The sequence below is a fragment of the Balaenoptera ricei genome, chromosome 1 (assembly GCF_028023285.1).
Source record: "Balaenoptera ricei isolate mBalRic1 chromosome 1, mBalRic1.hap2, whole genome shotgun sequence".
NCBI classification, from domain to species: Eukaryota; Metazoa; Chordata; class Mammalia; order Artiodactyla; family Balaenopteridae; genus Balaenoptera; species Balaenoptera ricei.
In genome coordinates, this window is record NC_082639.1 from 167,121,488 (window position 1) to 167,134,306 (window position 12,819).

A 12,819-nucleotide genomic window follows, 5' to 3' on the forward strand; every position below is an offset into this window, starting at 1 on the left:
ATTCTAAAAGTTAAACACAGAGTTACTATACAACAATTCCACTCCATAGATGTATATGCAATAAAAATGAGAATATATGTTCACATAAAAACTTGTACATAAATGTTCACAGCAGCATTATTCATAATAGCAAATAAAGTAGAAACAACCCAAATGTCCATCAACCAATGAATGGATAAACAAAATGTGGTATAGCCATACAATGGAATATTAGTTGACAATAAAAAGAAATCAAGTACTGGGCTTCCCTGGTGGCGCAGTGGTTAAGAATCCGCCTGCCAATGCAGGGGACAAGGGTTCAAGCCCTGGTCCGGGAACTTCCCACATGCCGCGGAGCAACGAAGCCCGTGCCCCACAACTACTGAGCCTGCGCTCTAGAGCCCGCGAGCCACAACTACGGAAGCCCACATGCCTAGAGCCCGTGCTCCGCAACAAGAGAAGCCAACGCAATGAGAAGCCCACACACCACAACGAAGAGTAGCCTCCGCTCGCCGCAGCTAGAGAAAGTACACACGCAGCAAGGAAGACCCAACGCAGCCAAAAATAAATAAATTAAAAAAAAAAAAAAAGAAATGAAGTACTAATACATGCTACAACATGGATGAACCTTAAAAAAATCATGCTTAGTGAAAGAAGCCAGTCACAAAGGACCACATATTGTATGATTCCACCCATACGAAATGCTCAGAATAGATAAATCCATAGAGACAGGAAAGTAGATTAGTAAATGGCTAGGGCAGGGGGTGGTGGGTAGGGAGAACGGGGGGGTGACTACTAATGAGTTTTTTGGGGGTGATGAAAATATTCTAAAATCAATCATGTTGATGGTTCCATAACTCTTTGAATACATGAAAAGCTATTGAATTGTACACTTTAACTGATTGAATTGTACCATATGTGAATTATATCTCAATAAAGCTTACATATATACATATATGTATGTATGTATTTATCAGGAAGGGGAACAGAGGCAAGAGGAAGAATCATTTGTCAGGAGACCCATGGATAACACTTTTTTTTTTCTTCAAATAAATTTATTTATTTATTTATTTATTTATGGCTGCATCAGGTCTTTGTTGCTGTATGCGGGCTTTCTCTAGTTGCAGCCAGTGGGGGCTACTCTTCATTGCGGGGCGTGGGCTTCTCATTGCGGTGGCTTCTCCTGTTGCAGAGCACAGGCTCTAGGTGCATGGGCTTTAGTAGTTGTGGCACGCAGGCTCAGTAGTTGTGGCTCATGGGCTTAGTGACCCCATGGCATGTGGGATCTTCCTGGACCAGGGCTCAAACCCGTGTCCCCTGCATTGGTAGGCGGATTCTTAACCACTGAGCCCCCAGGGAAGTCCCTACACTTCAATCAAATATTGAGTTATCAATCAAAATGAAGTTAGGTAAAAGATGAGCATAACTACACTCATGTGAACCAATGTTGACTTCTGCAAAAACTTAAAAAAAAAAAAATTTAAAAAGCAATTCAAAATGAAGGTAGGAGTTACCATTTATTCATTGTCTGTCCTCCTATTGAGTCCTCTATTTTTCCTGTATGTCCACATTTCAAGAGCTCAGTAGCCACGTGTGGCTGTGGCTACCATATTGGGCAGCACAGACAGAGAACAGTTCTATCATCACAGAAAGTTCTACTGGATGGCGCTGCTTTAAAGAGGCTAACCAAAGGGTAAGAAATCCTCATCAGACTCTACTCAAAACCAGGTGTTCCATATCCACTAGATTCTCAGTGGATGTCAGGGAGAAGAACCATTCTAGAAAGTGATATCAAATCATGGCCACTGTGGGGTGATGGTAAAGGTGAGGGAGGGAAGACTTTTTCAAACTATATGTAGCTCCCTGGAGATTCTTACATGCCTACTAGGGGAGGTTTATAGAATGACCCCTGTGAGAACCACTGCCAGAGTAAGCCTATGTTACTGGTGGGAAGATACATGTCACTCAAGTGTGCCAGGGCAGAAAAAAACGAGGGCCACCTAGTACCACAGAAAAGAGATCTCAAGAATGGGAGAGGCAGTGGGTGTGTGTAGGAGGAAATGTGTGCATTTGTGTGAGTGTGTCTGTGTGACAGGGCTTTATGAGTCTCTGTGTACATGTGTTGTACATATGTGTAATATAATAGGGTGGTTTTTAAAAAGACACCATAAGTGGGCCCTACTTCTTTTAGGAAATTCTAAGTAAGAACTTAGTGTTTTTCGTGTATAAGAGGGAAATAAAAATCAATTGCTTTTAAAAGGTTAAACATCAATCTCCCTCTAAATACCTGCTCTAAGTCCGTCTCCATCTCCTGAAGCCACAGTTCCACTATATCACAAAAGCCTTTAGTAACTTCCTAGTGCCTCCCAGTTGAAGCCCCCATATTAAATCTTGACAACCATTCGACAGAGAAATTAAAACCTTTACAGACAAGCAAAAGTTAAGAGAATTCAGCACCACCAAACTCGCTTTACAACAAATGCTAAAGGAACTTCTCCAGGCAGGAAACACAAGAGAAGGAAAAGTCCCACAAAAACAAACCCAAAACAATTGAGAAAATGGTAATAGGAACATACATATTGATAATTATCTTCAATGTAAATGGATTAAATGCTCCCACCAAAAGACATAGGCTGGCTGAATGGATACAAAAACAAGACCCATATATATGCTGTCTACAAGAGACCGACTTCAGACCTAGGGACACATACAGACTGAAAGTGAGGGGATGAAAAAAGATATTCCATGCAAATGGAAGCCAAAAGGAAACTGGAGCAGCAATTCTCATATCAAACAAAATAGACTTTAAATAAAGACTATTACAAGAGACAAAGAAGGACACTACATAATGATCAAGGGATCAATCCAAGAAGAAGATATAACAATTGTAAATAGTTACACACCCAACACAGGAGCACCTCAATACATAAGGCAAATGCTAACAGCCATAAAAGGGGAAATCGACAGGAACACAATTACAGTAGGGGAATTTAACACCGCACTTTCACCAATGGACAGATCATCCAAATGAAGATAAAAAAGGAAACACATGCTTTAAATGACACATTAGACAAGATGGACTTAACTGACATTCCATCCAAAAAACAACAGAATACACTTTCTTCCCAAGTGCTCATGGAACATTCACCAGGATAGATCATATCTTGGGGCATAAGCCAAGCATCGGTAAATTTAAGAAAACTGAAATCATATCAAGTATCTTTTCCAACCACAACGCTATGAGACTAGATGTCAATTACAGGAAAAAAACTGAAAAAAACACAAACACATGGAGGCTAAACAATACATTACTAAACAACCAAGAGATCACTGAAGAAATCAAAGAGGAAATTAAAAAATACCTAGAAACAAAAGACAATGAAAACATGATGACCCAAAACCTATGGGATGCAGCAAAAACAGTTCTAAGAGGGAAGTTTATAGCAGTACAATCCTACCTCAAGAAACAAGAAATATCTCAAATAAACAACCTAACCTTACACCTAAAGCAACTAGAGAAAGAAGAACAAAAAAACCCCAAAGTTAGCAGAAGGAAAGAAATCATAAAGATCAGATCAGAAATAAATGAAAAAGAAATGAAGGAAACAATAGCAAAGATCAATAAACTAAAAGCTGGTTCTTTGAGAAGATAAACAAAATTGATAAACCATTAGCCAGACTCATCACAAAAAAAAGGGAGAAAACTCAAGTCAACAGAATTAGAAGTGAAAAAGGAGAAGTAACAACTGACACTGCAGAAATACAAAGGATCGTGAGAGATTACTACAAGCAACTATATGCCAATAAAATGGACAACCTGGAAGGAATGGACAAATTCTTAGAAAAGCACAACCTTCCAAGACTGAACCAGGAAGAAATAGAAAATATAAACAGACCAATCACAAGCAATGAAATTGAAACTGTGATTAAAAATCTTCCAACAAACAAAAGCCCAGGACCAGATGGCTTCACAGGTGAATTCGATCAAACATTTAGAGAAGAGCTAACACCTATCCTTCTCAAACTCTTCCAAAATATAGCAGAGGGAGGAACACTCCCAAACTCATTCTACAAGGCCACCATCACCCTGATACCAAAACGAGACAGAGATGTCACAAAAAAAGAAAACTACAGGCCAATATCACTGATGAACACAGATGCAAAAATCCTCAGAAAAATACTAGCAAACCGAATCCAACAGCACATTAAAAGGATCATACACCATGATCAAGTGGGGTTTACCCCAGGAATGCATGGATTCTTCAATACATGCAAATCAATCAATGTGATACACTATATTAACAGATTGAAGAAGAAAAACCGTATGATCATCTCAATAGATGCAGAAAAAGCTTTCGACAAAATTCAACACCCATTTATGATAAAAATCCTCCAGAAAGTAGGCATAGAGGGAACTTACCTCAACATAATAAAGGCCATATATGACAAACCCACAGCCAACATCATCCTCAATGGTGAAAAACTGAAACCATTTCCACTAAGATCAGGAACAAGACAAGGTTGCCCACTTTTACCACTATTATTCAACATTATTTTGGAAGTTTTAGCCACAGCAATCAGAGAAGAAAAAGAAATAAAAGGAATCCAAATCGGAAAAGAAGAAGTAAAACTGTCACTGTTTGCAGATGACATGATACTATACGTAGAGAATCCTAAAGATGCAACCAGAAAACCACTAGAGCTAGTCAATGAACTTGGTAAAGTAGCAGGATATAAAATTAATGCACAGAAATCTCTTGCATTCCTATACACTAATGATGAAAAATCTGAAAGAGAAATTAAGGAAACACTCCCATTTACCATTGCAGCAAAAAGAAGAAAATACCTAGGAATAAACCTACCTAAGGAGACAAAAGACCTGTGCACAGAAAACTATAAGACACTGAATAAAGAAATTAAAGATGATACAAACAGATGGAAAGATATACCATGTTCTTGGATTTCACAATCAACATTGTGAAAATGACTATACTACCCAAAGCAATCTACAGATTCAATGCAATCCCTGTCAAACTACCAATGGCATTTTTCACAGAACTAGAACAAAAAATTCCACAATTTGTATGGAAACACAAAAGACCCCAAATAGCCAAAGCAATCTTGAGAAAGAAAAACAGAGCTGGAGGAATTAGGCTCCCTGACTTCAGACAATACTACAAAGCTACAGTCATCAAGACAGTATGGTAGTGGCACAAAAACAGAAATACAGATCAAGGGAACAAGACAGGAAGCCCAGAGATAAACTCATGCACATATGGTCACCTTATCTTTGATAAAGGAGGCAAGAATATACAATGGAGAAAAGACAGCCTCTTCAATAAGTGGTGCTGGGAAAACTGGACAGCTACATGTAAAAGAATGAAATTAGAACACTTCCTAACCCCGTGCATAAAAATAAACTCCAAATGGATTACAGACCTCAATGTAAGGCCAGACACTTTAAAACTCTTAGAGGAAGACAGCGGCTGAACATTCTATGACATAAATCACAGCAAGATCCTTTTTGACCCACCTCCTAGAGTAATGAAAATAAAAACAAAAGTAAACAAATGGGACCTAATTAAACTTAAAAGCTTTTGCACAGCAAAGGAAACTACAAACAAGAGGAAAAGACAATGGGAGAAAATATTTGCAAACGAAGCAACTGACAAAGGATTAATCTCCAAAATATACAAGCAGCTCATGCAGCTCAATATCAAAAAAACAAACGACCCAATCCAAAAATGGGCAGAAGACCTAAACAGACATTTCTTCAAGGAAGATATACAGATTGCTAACAAACACATGAAAGGATGCTCAACATCGCTAATCATCAGAGAAATGCAAATCAAAACTACAATGAGGTATCACCTCACACAAGTCAGAATGGCCATCATCAAAAAATCTAGAAACCATAAATGCTGGAGAGGGTGTGGAGGAAAGGGAACCCTCTTGCACTGTTGGTGGGAATGTAAATTGATACAGCCACCATGGAGAACAGTATGGAGGTTCCTTAAGAAACTAAAAATAGAAATACCATAAGACCCAGCAATCCCACTACTGGGCATATACCCTGAGAAAACCACAATTCAAAAAGAGACATGTACCACAATGTTCATTGCAGCACTACTTACAATAGCTAGGACACAGAAGCAACCTAAGTGTCCATCAACAGATGAATGGATAATGAAGATGTGGCACATATATACAATGGAATAGTACTCAGCCATAAAAAATAACGAAACTGAGTTACTTGTAGTGAGGTGGATGGACCTAGAGTCTGTCATACCGAGTCAAGTCAGAAAAAGAAAAACAAATACCGTATGCTAACACACATATATGGAATCTAAAACAAAAAAATGGTTCTGATGAACCTAGGGGCAGGACAGGAATAAAGATGCAGATGTAGAGAACGGATTTGAGGTCACGGGGAGGGGGAAGGGTAAGCCGGGATGAAGTGAAAGAGTGGCACTGACATATATACACTACCAAACGTAAAACAGACAGCTAGTGGGAAGCAGCCGCATAGCACAGGGAGATCAGCTCGGTGCTTTGCGACCACCTAGAGGGGTGGGATAGGGAGGGTGGGAGGGAGATGCAAGAGGGAGGGGATATGGGGATATATGTATACGTATAGCTGATTCACTTTGTTATACAGCAGAAACTAACACACTATTGTAAAGCAATGATACTTCAATAAAGATGTAAAAAAAAAAATCTTGACATCCATGGCCATTCTTGATTAAATTTTTCTGTTTTATATTTCACTACTGGCAGCTCAAATCTTAGGCTCTAGGCAAAATGTCTCACTTGTTAGACTCTGTGGTAGGCAGACACATGCATCCCCAAAGATGTCCACGTCCTGATCCCCAGAACCTGTGAATATGTTAGCGTACATGGCAAAGGGGAATTAAGTTGCAAGTGGGATTCAGACTGTTGGTCAGCTGACCTTAAAATTAAGAGACTGTCCTGGACTACCTAGGTGGGCCCAGTGGAATCACAAGGGTCCTTAAAAGTGGAAGGAGGCAGAAGAGAATGTCAGAGCAATGTGATGTGAGGAGGACTTAACCTGCCTTTGCTGGCCTTGAAGACAGAGGAAGGGACCCACAGAGCCAAGAGTACAGGCAGCCTGCAGAAGCTGGAAAAGGCAGGGAAACGGATTCTCTCTTGGAGCCTCCAGAAAGAATGTAGCCCTGCCAAGACTTTGATATTAGCCCAGTGAGGCCTGTGTGAGGCTTCTGACCTCCAGCACTGTAGATAATAAGTTTGTGTTAAGTCACTAATTTTATGATAATTGTTACAGCTGCCGTAGGAAACTAATACAGTCCCTAACATGCTTCTGCTCTTCTGGCCACTGGGACTTGGTACATGCCCCTCCTGGTACCTGAAGGTAATTAATTCCATCACTCATCTATTCAATTAAAATTTACTGGGTGCCAACTGGGCATTGTTCTAGGCACTGAGGATAGAGCAGTGAAGACATCAGACAGTCACAGCGTTTACGCTGAAGAGGGAGAAGGAGCATGGGATGACAGAAAACACACACACACACACACACACACAAATTATATTTGTCAGAGGGAAAAACAAATAAACAGGGAAGAGCGATGGGGGGTACTAGTCCCAGGGAGTTTAGCGTGATCGGGGAAGGCATCGCTGAGAAGATGACTTATGAGTAAAGGAGGAGGTGAAGGAGCAGAGGTAAGAGTTCTAGGAACAGGGAACAGCCAGTCTTGAGGTGCAGAGGCAGGAGCAGGGCTGAATGTTCCAGGAACAGCAAGGAGGCTGGTGTGGATAGAGTTCCTGGGCTGTCGTTTGAGTGCATGTCATATTGTCCCCATTCCAACAGTAATATAGGTCTTATTCTTCTTTGATCCTACCTCTCCCAAACACCTACCACAGAACCATGTATGTAACAAAAGCTCAGTTAAGTGTCTGTAGAATGGATTTGGAAGAAGAAAACTAACATTTATTTGATAATGATCTGGATGACTCTTGTACGTATTTCAATTATTCCTCACAACATCCTTGTAGGGCATCAATACCTACAATTAACAAATGAGGCACAAGACCGTCTTAAAGCTTAAGTAACGGTTACAAATGTCCTTCTGCCCCTAGCTGCCAGGGGTAAGACTCAAATTCAAGTCTGTCTGGCTCTGGAGCCCGTGCTCTTTCTACTGTCTTCGTGTTGAATTTGAATTTGTCTTTCTCCTAGGCTTGCTTAAAGGGTGAAACTCACGTTTGTGAGACAGTTAAGTTCAACACATACTCAACTCATGGTCTCTATGGTCTTCCTAGTCTTAGCACTTGGAAAAGGGCAATAAAATCCTCCAACGTGGAACCCACAGTGGAACTTGTATTCTTCCACCAAGCAGAGTGAGACCATGGCCCAAGGCAGAGCAATTTCATATGGGAATTATATTCACAACAAAATCCCCACCATTATTTAATTAGCTGTTTTTTGGGTTGAGCCTAAGGCTTTATTTACTTAACAGAAGAGCAGGCAAGCTTTGAAATTGTTTCCAAACATTCAGAAACAATAGCTCTTGGGAGCACTTTATACTGGAGCTGGACAAAGCTACATTCACTAACAACTAGCCATCCACGCCAGGAGTGTTTCACCAAGGTGATAGTCTCCACTCGCAGGTTCCCAGCGCACCTTACCTCGCTGCCATGTCCTGACCCTCCCATCCCATTCTGTCACTTCTTCTGTAACTGTCCCTATAATGGGGTCTACCTCCCCTCTTCCCACACCAAGCAGGTAGGAGGAGACCATTCACGGGGGGTGGTGTGTGTGTGTGTACGTGTGTAACATATATACACAAACAGAGAAACTACTCAGAGAAGCATAAATTAAATCTTCTACTTTTTCAATTTGCAAATATAAGAGTAAATTAGTGTGCTCTTTTTCACAGTCCCTGACGTATGAAATTAGTAAATTTATTTCATTATTTCTTATCCAAACGTATCAAAGATGCTTGCTATCATTTAGGGAAAGAATTCCTTTTTGAACTTCAGCTTTACTATGTAAAAGGAGCTTGAATAGGTGAGTCCTGAAATTTGTTTTCAGTAGGGGGAGAACATTTTATATATATATATAAAATATATATATTACATATATATTATATTATAATATATAATATATATTATATATGTTATATATATGTTATATAATATATTATATGTTATATATATGTTATATAATATATATAACATTATATATATATATATATATATATATATATATATATATATATATATATATATATATATACACAAAATAAAATGTACTATTGCTGAGTTTTCTACAAACGACCAAAATAATTTGGACTACAGGCAGGATTCCTGAGAAGGTTCGCTCTGCTGGGAGATGATGAAGAGAATTAGGAACGTGTTGGTCGCAGCAACAACAGCACTTCTGCCCTGACCCCTGTGTGTCCCTGGCAAGTCCTCCTTTGTCTGCCCTCAGCTTCCTCACTGGTAAAATGAGAAGGTGGTCTCATGACCACTTGAGCTTGGAGCAGTGCACAGCTAGTTCAGCTCTGCTTCTGGTGACCACTCCCTCACACAGCTCCAGTAAAGTCCTTAAAATGTGTGTCTTCATTTTAAACAACAAACTCGTGGAAATAGCTCATCTAAGGCAGGATTGTGCCAGCTGTTCTCAGAATCTTGGCAGGAATGAGTCTGCTGAATTTCTCCCTTCTCCCTTCGACCACTCAAGCTCCTCTACCTGTCCCACCCCCCAGTGGCCAGGTGCAAACTCCCCACAACTGCAGTCATTGCTCTTGATACTTGATTCCTTCTCATTCGCCCCCTTTCTCTCCTCTCACAGCCCCCCGCCCTGCCCGAATCTGACCCATCCCCGGCTCCACCTTACTGCCAATACACCTATTCTTCCAAGTGGAATCTTTTCCCTTTGGATTCTGTCAGGACTAGGATTGCAGTTTCCTGCTCTTTTCTTGGATCTCCATTTCCAATCATTTCTCCCGCTTTCTTCCCATTTGTCCCTTTTGGACACAGTGTCAAATGTTCTTGATCAGCAAATGTTGTCTATCCGCCCTCTGAGGCAGCCCAGCCCTCCTGAGCCACCATAACCACTCTGCAAACCTCTCTCTTAGCACCAAGCTGTCATTAATGATCTACTGTTTCCTCAACTAGCTCAGAACTCCCTGAGGGACCACGACCTAATCATAACTATTCCCAGTGCCATCACGGTAAGTTATTCAGTCAATGTTTGGGGACAAAGTAGATGAACACAGAGAGAGGAGTGATCTTCTATAATCCATAGGTAACAGTACTGTAAGAAAAAATACCTTAATTCCACAAGAACAACAAGGACAATCTCAGCCAAGGAAACAGAAGATTGTTCTCTTCACTCCATATTCCTATCTTGACTTGTTTCTAATATTACTATATCATGATTATGTTGGAAAATGATGTGTTCTCAATGTAACTGCTGGGATTTACCAAAGGCCCAGATACTGGTCTAGAACCTAAAGGTGACTGCTACCCACAGCATAAGAAACCCCACGCGAGCTCAGGACCCGTGCTGTGGGACAGCAGCATCAAGGCCGTCAGGGAGGGAGCTCTGTTCACTCCCCTGGCTTCTATCTCCAACATCAGCCTGAGCCTCCCGCCATCACCTGGCAGAGAGGTCCCTGCCCTCAGCTACCCGTGGATGGGTCAGTGAGGCCATCTAAGTTCCCCCATGCATGGCTGCTAAATAAATACCCTAACTTTATTCCCTTAAGAGTGAAAAATAGGTACCAGATGATATGAGATACTCCACTACGTCAAAGGGTGTCCGTCCACACAATTACATTCAATTGGCCAAGTGCTTCCTCTAGGTTTCAAAGTAGGAAGCATCCCTGCCAGGTGCCCATGGTTACTGTTAGAATTAGAAATCTGAGTTTCTTCAACAGGGCAAGGTTGGAGTCCAGCAAGACTGGCTGACCACATCCTTGGGAAAGTGACCAGTGGCTCTATCAGGCTCAACCATCAGAGGCAGCCATCCAGATCTACTTTGCATCTGGAACACTTAAACAGATGTGTTCACTTGGCTCACAAGTGTTTGATGTTGAAAATCTTGCACTGGGTTAATTTCAGATGGTTCACATTAAGAGGAAAAGGAGAAAGGCAATCTGCTTTCCAGTACTTCCTGTTACCCAATCCTCATGCAAACTCTAATTAGATTGGATTGGAGAGAGATGAGTACAGGCTAGGAAATAAAATTACTGAACACATAAACTTTTCCAGTAATTCAATAATTCTAGTGTCTTAAAAGAAGAGGAGGTTTGTTGTGTTTTTTTTTGTTCTGTTTCTAAAGCAAAACGAGGTTCAAATGTAGTGTCTGCACTTCAGACAGAGATTGGGAAGTCCTGAAATTCAAAATTATGAGGGAAACAAAGTATAATTTGCAGTGCTTTTGACCGAGGTACTCTAGTTCATGGACAATATACTGGGAACTAATAGATGAATATACAACATCATTCAAAAACCTTATGATTCACAGGAAACATCTCTGCTGGAACCAATTTCCACCTCCTCTGGAAAAAACTGAAAACATTTCAGATTTAACTTGAGGGGGAAAGTGGCTCTTTCATAAAGTGGAAAAAACAGTGGTTAAAAATAGAGCATTCACTATTATATCAACCACAAACCAGTCAATGGGCATTATGGACAGGGAAGAAGAATGTTCTCTCAATGAAGCATGTACAACTTGCAGAATGTTCTACTTAGCAATTAAGCAACGGTACACAATAATTGGAACTTAGTGAAAGGAACACTGGATTTAGTCCTAAAATGAATCTCTGCTCCATAGCTGTGTGATCTTGGCCAGATATTTAACCTCCCTGAAGCTAAGATTTTCAGTAGTAATAATTCTGCGTAGATGCACTTTCTAACCCATTACCTTTGCACCCTCTAGCAGCACTAATGTCATGAATGGCATAGTGGCCCGAGTTTTCAATAACCATCCTAGAGGGCAGGGGTCTGACTGGAGTCTGCTTTGCTTGGTGGGAGGGAGAAAAACAGTCTCAACCTAATATTAGGAGGAGGAGCGAATTACAACGTAATCAAGAACCACTCTGCCATGCCCCTGCATCTCTGCATATTCCATTCCCCCTGCCTGGAAGGCTCTTCCTCAACCGAGTCATCCAGACAAACTTCTCTCGTGCACCAAAACCCTCCAATCTTCACGGGTACAATCCGTCGTGTACCTTCCCCTGGGTTCCGTGATAACTGTAGCAATGGGTCACACTGATGCAGATGAAAAGGATGCCATCCAGATGCAGATAGGGTACAATCACTTTGCAAAGGTTCTTTCTTTCACCTACTTCGTAAAATGGTGAAATCTCCGTGCCTGCAAGTGATGTGCACAAACAGTCTACAGCAGGGCTCAAAACTCTGCGTCTCCAAGACGCAGAAGCTCCAGCCTCCTGCCCCCTCGCAGCCCCCGAGCTGGCTGACCCCAGACTAGCTGTCTTCTTCTCAGGCTGGCAAGCCTTCTCCAGACACCCATCCTGTCACTGCCTTGGATCCAGGGGAGGAGCATTTGGGCAACCAGGAGCACTAAAGCCCAGTCCAAACAAGTGCTGACGCTGAGGGGGAGGCTCACGAAACCACCTGGGCCCCGGCAGCGCTCTTCCACTTCACCACCATTGAACTTTCTGTTCCCGCTGCAGCTGTCAGCATGTGTCAATGCCCATCTAACTCGATGCCTCAGGACTCTACTGCAGCTACAGATTGCCACAAGGCCATACACTAGAACCAACTGCGGGGTCAAGGTTAAATGTCCAGGAACACAGAATTGCCAGGAGGAAGGGGAATGTCCCTTTGGGG

General features: G+C 41.4%; 1 protein-coding gene across 7 annotated transcripts in view; it reads right to left on the reverse strand.

Moving 5' to 3' along the window:
• SMYD3 (SET and MYND domain containing 3) overlaps positions 1-12,819 on the reverse strand; it is a 715,741-nt gene that overhangs the window by 110,949 nt on the left and 591,973 nt on the right. The window lies entirely within an intron of this gene.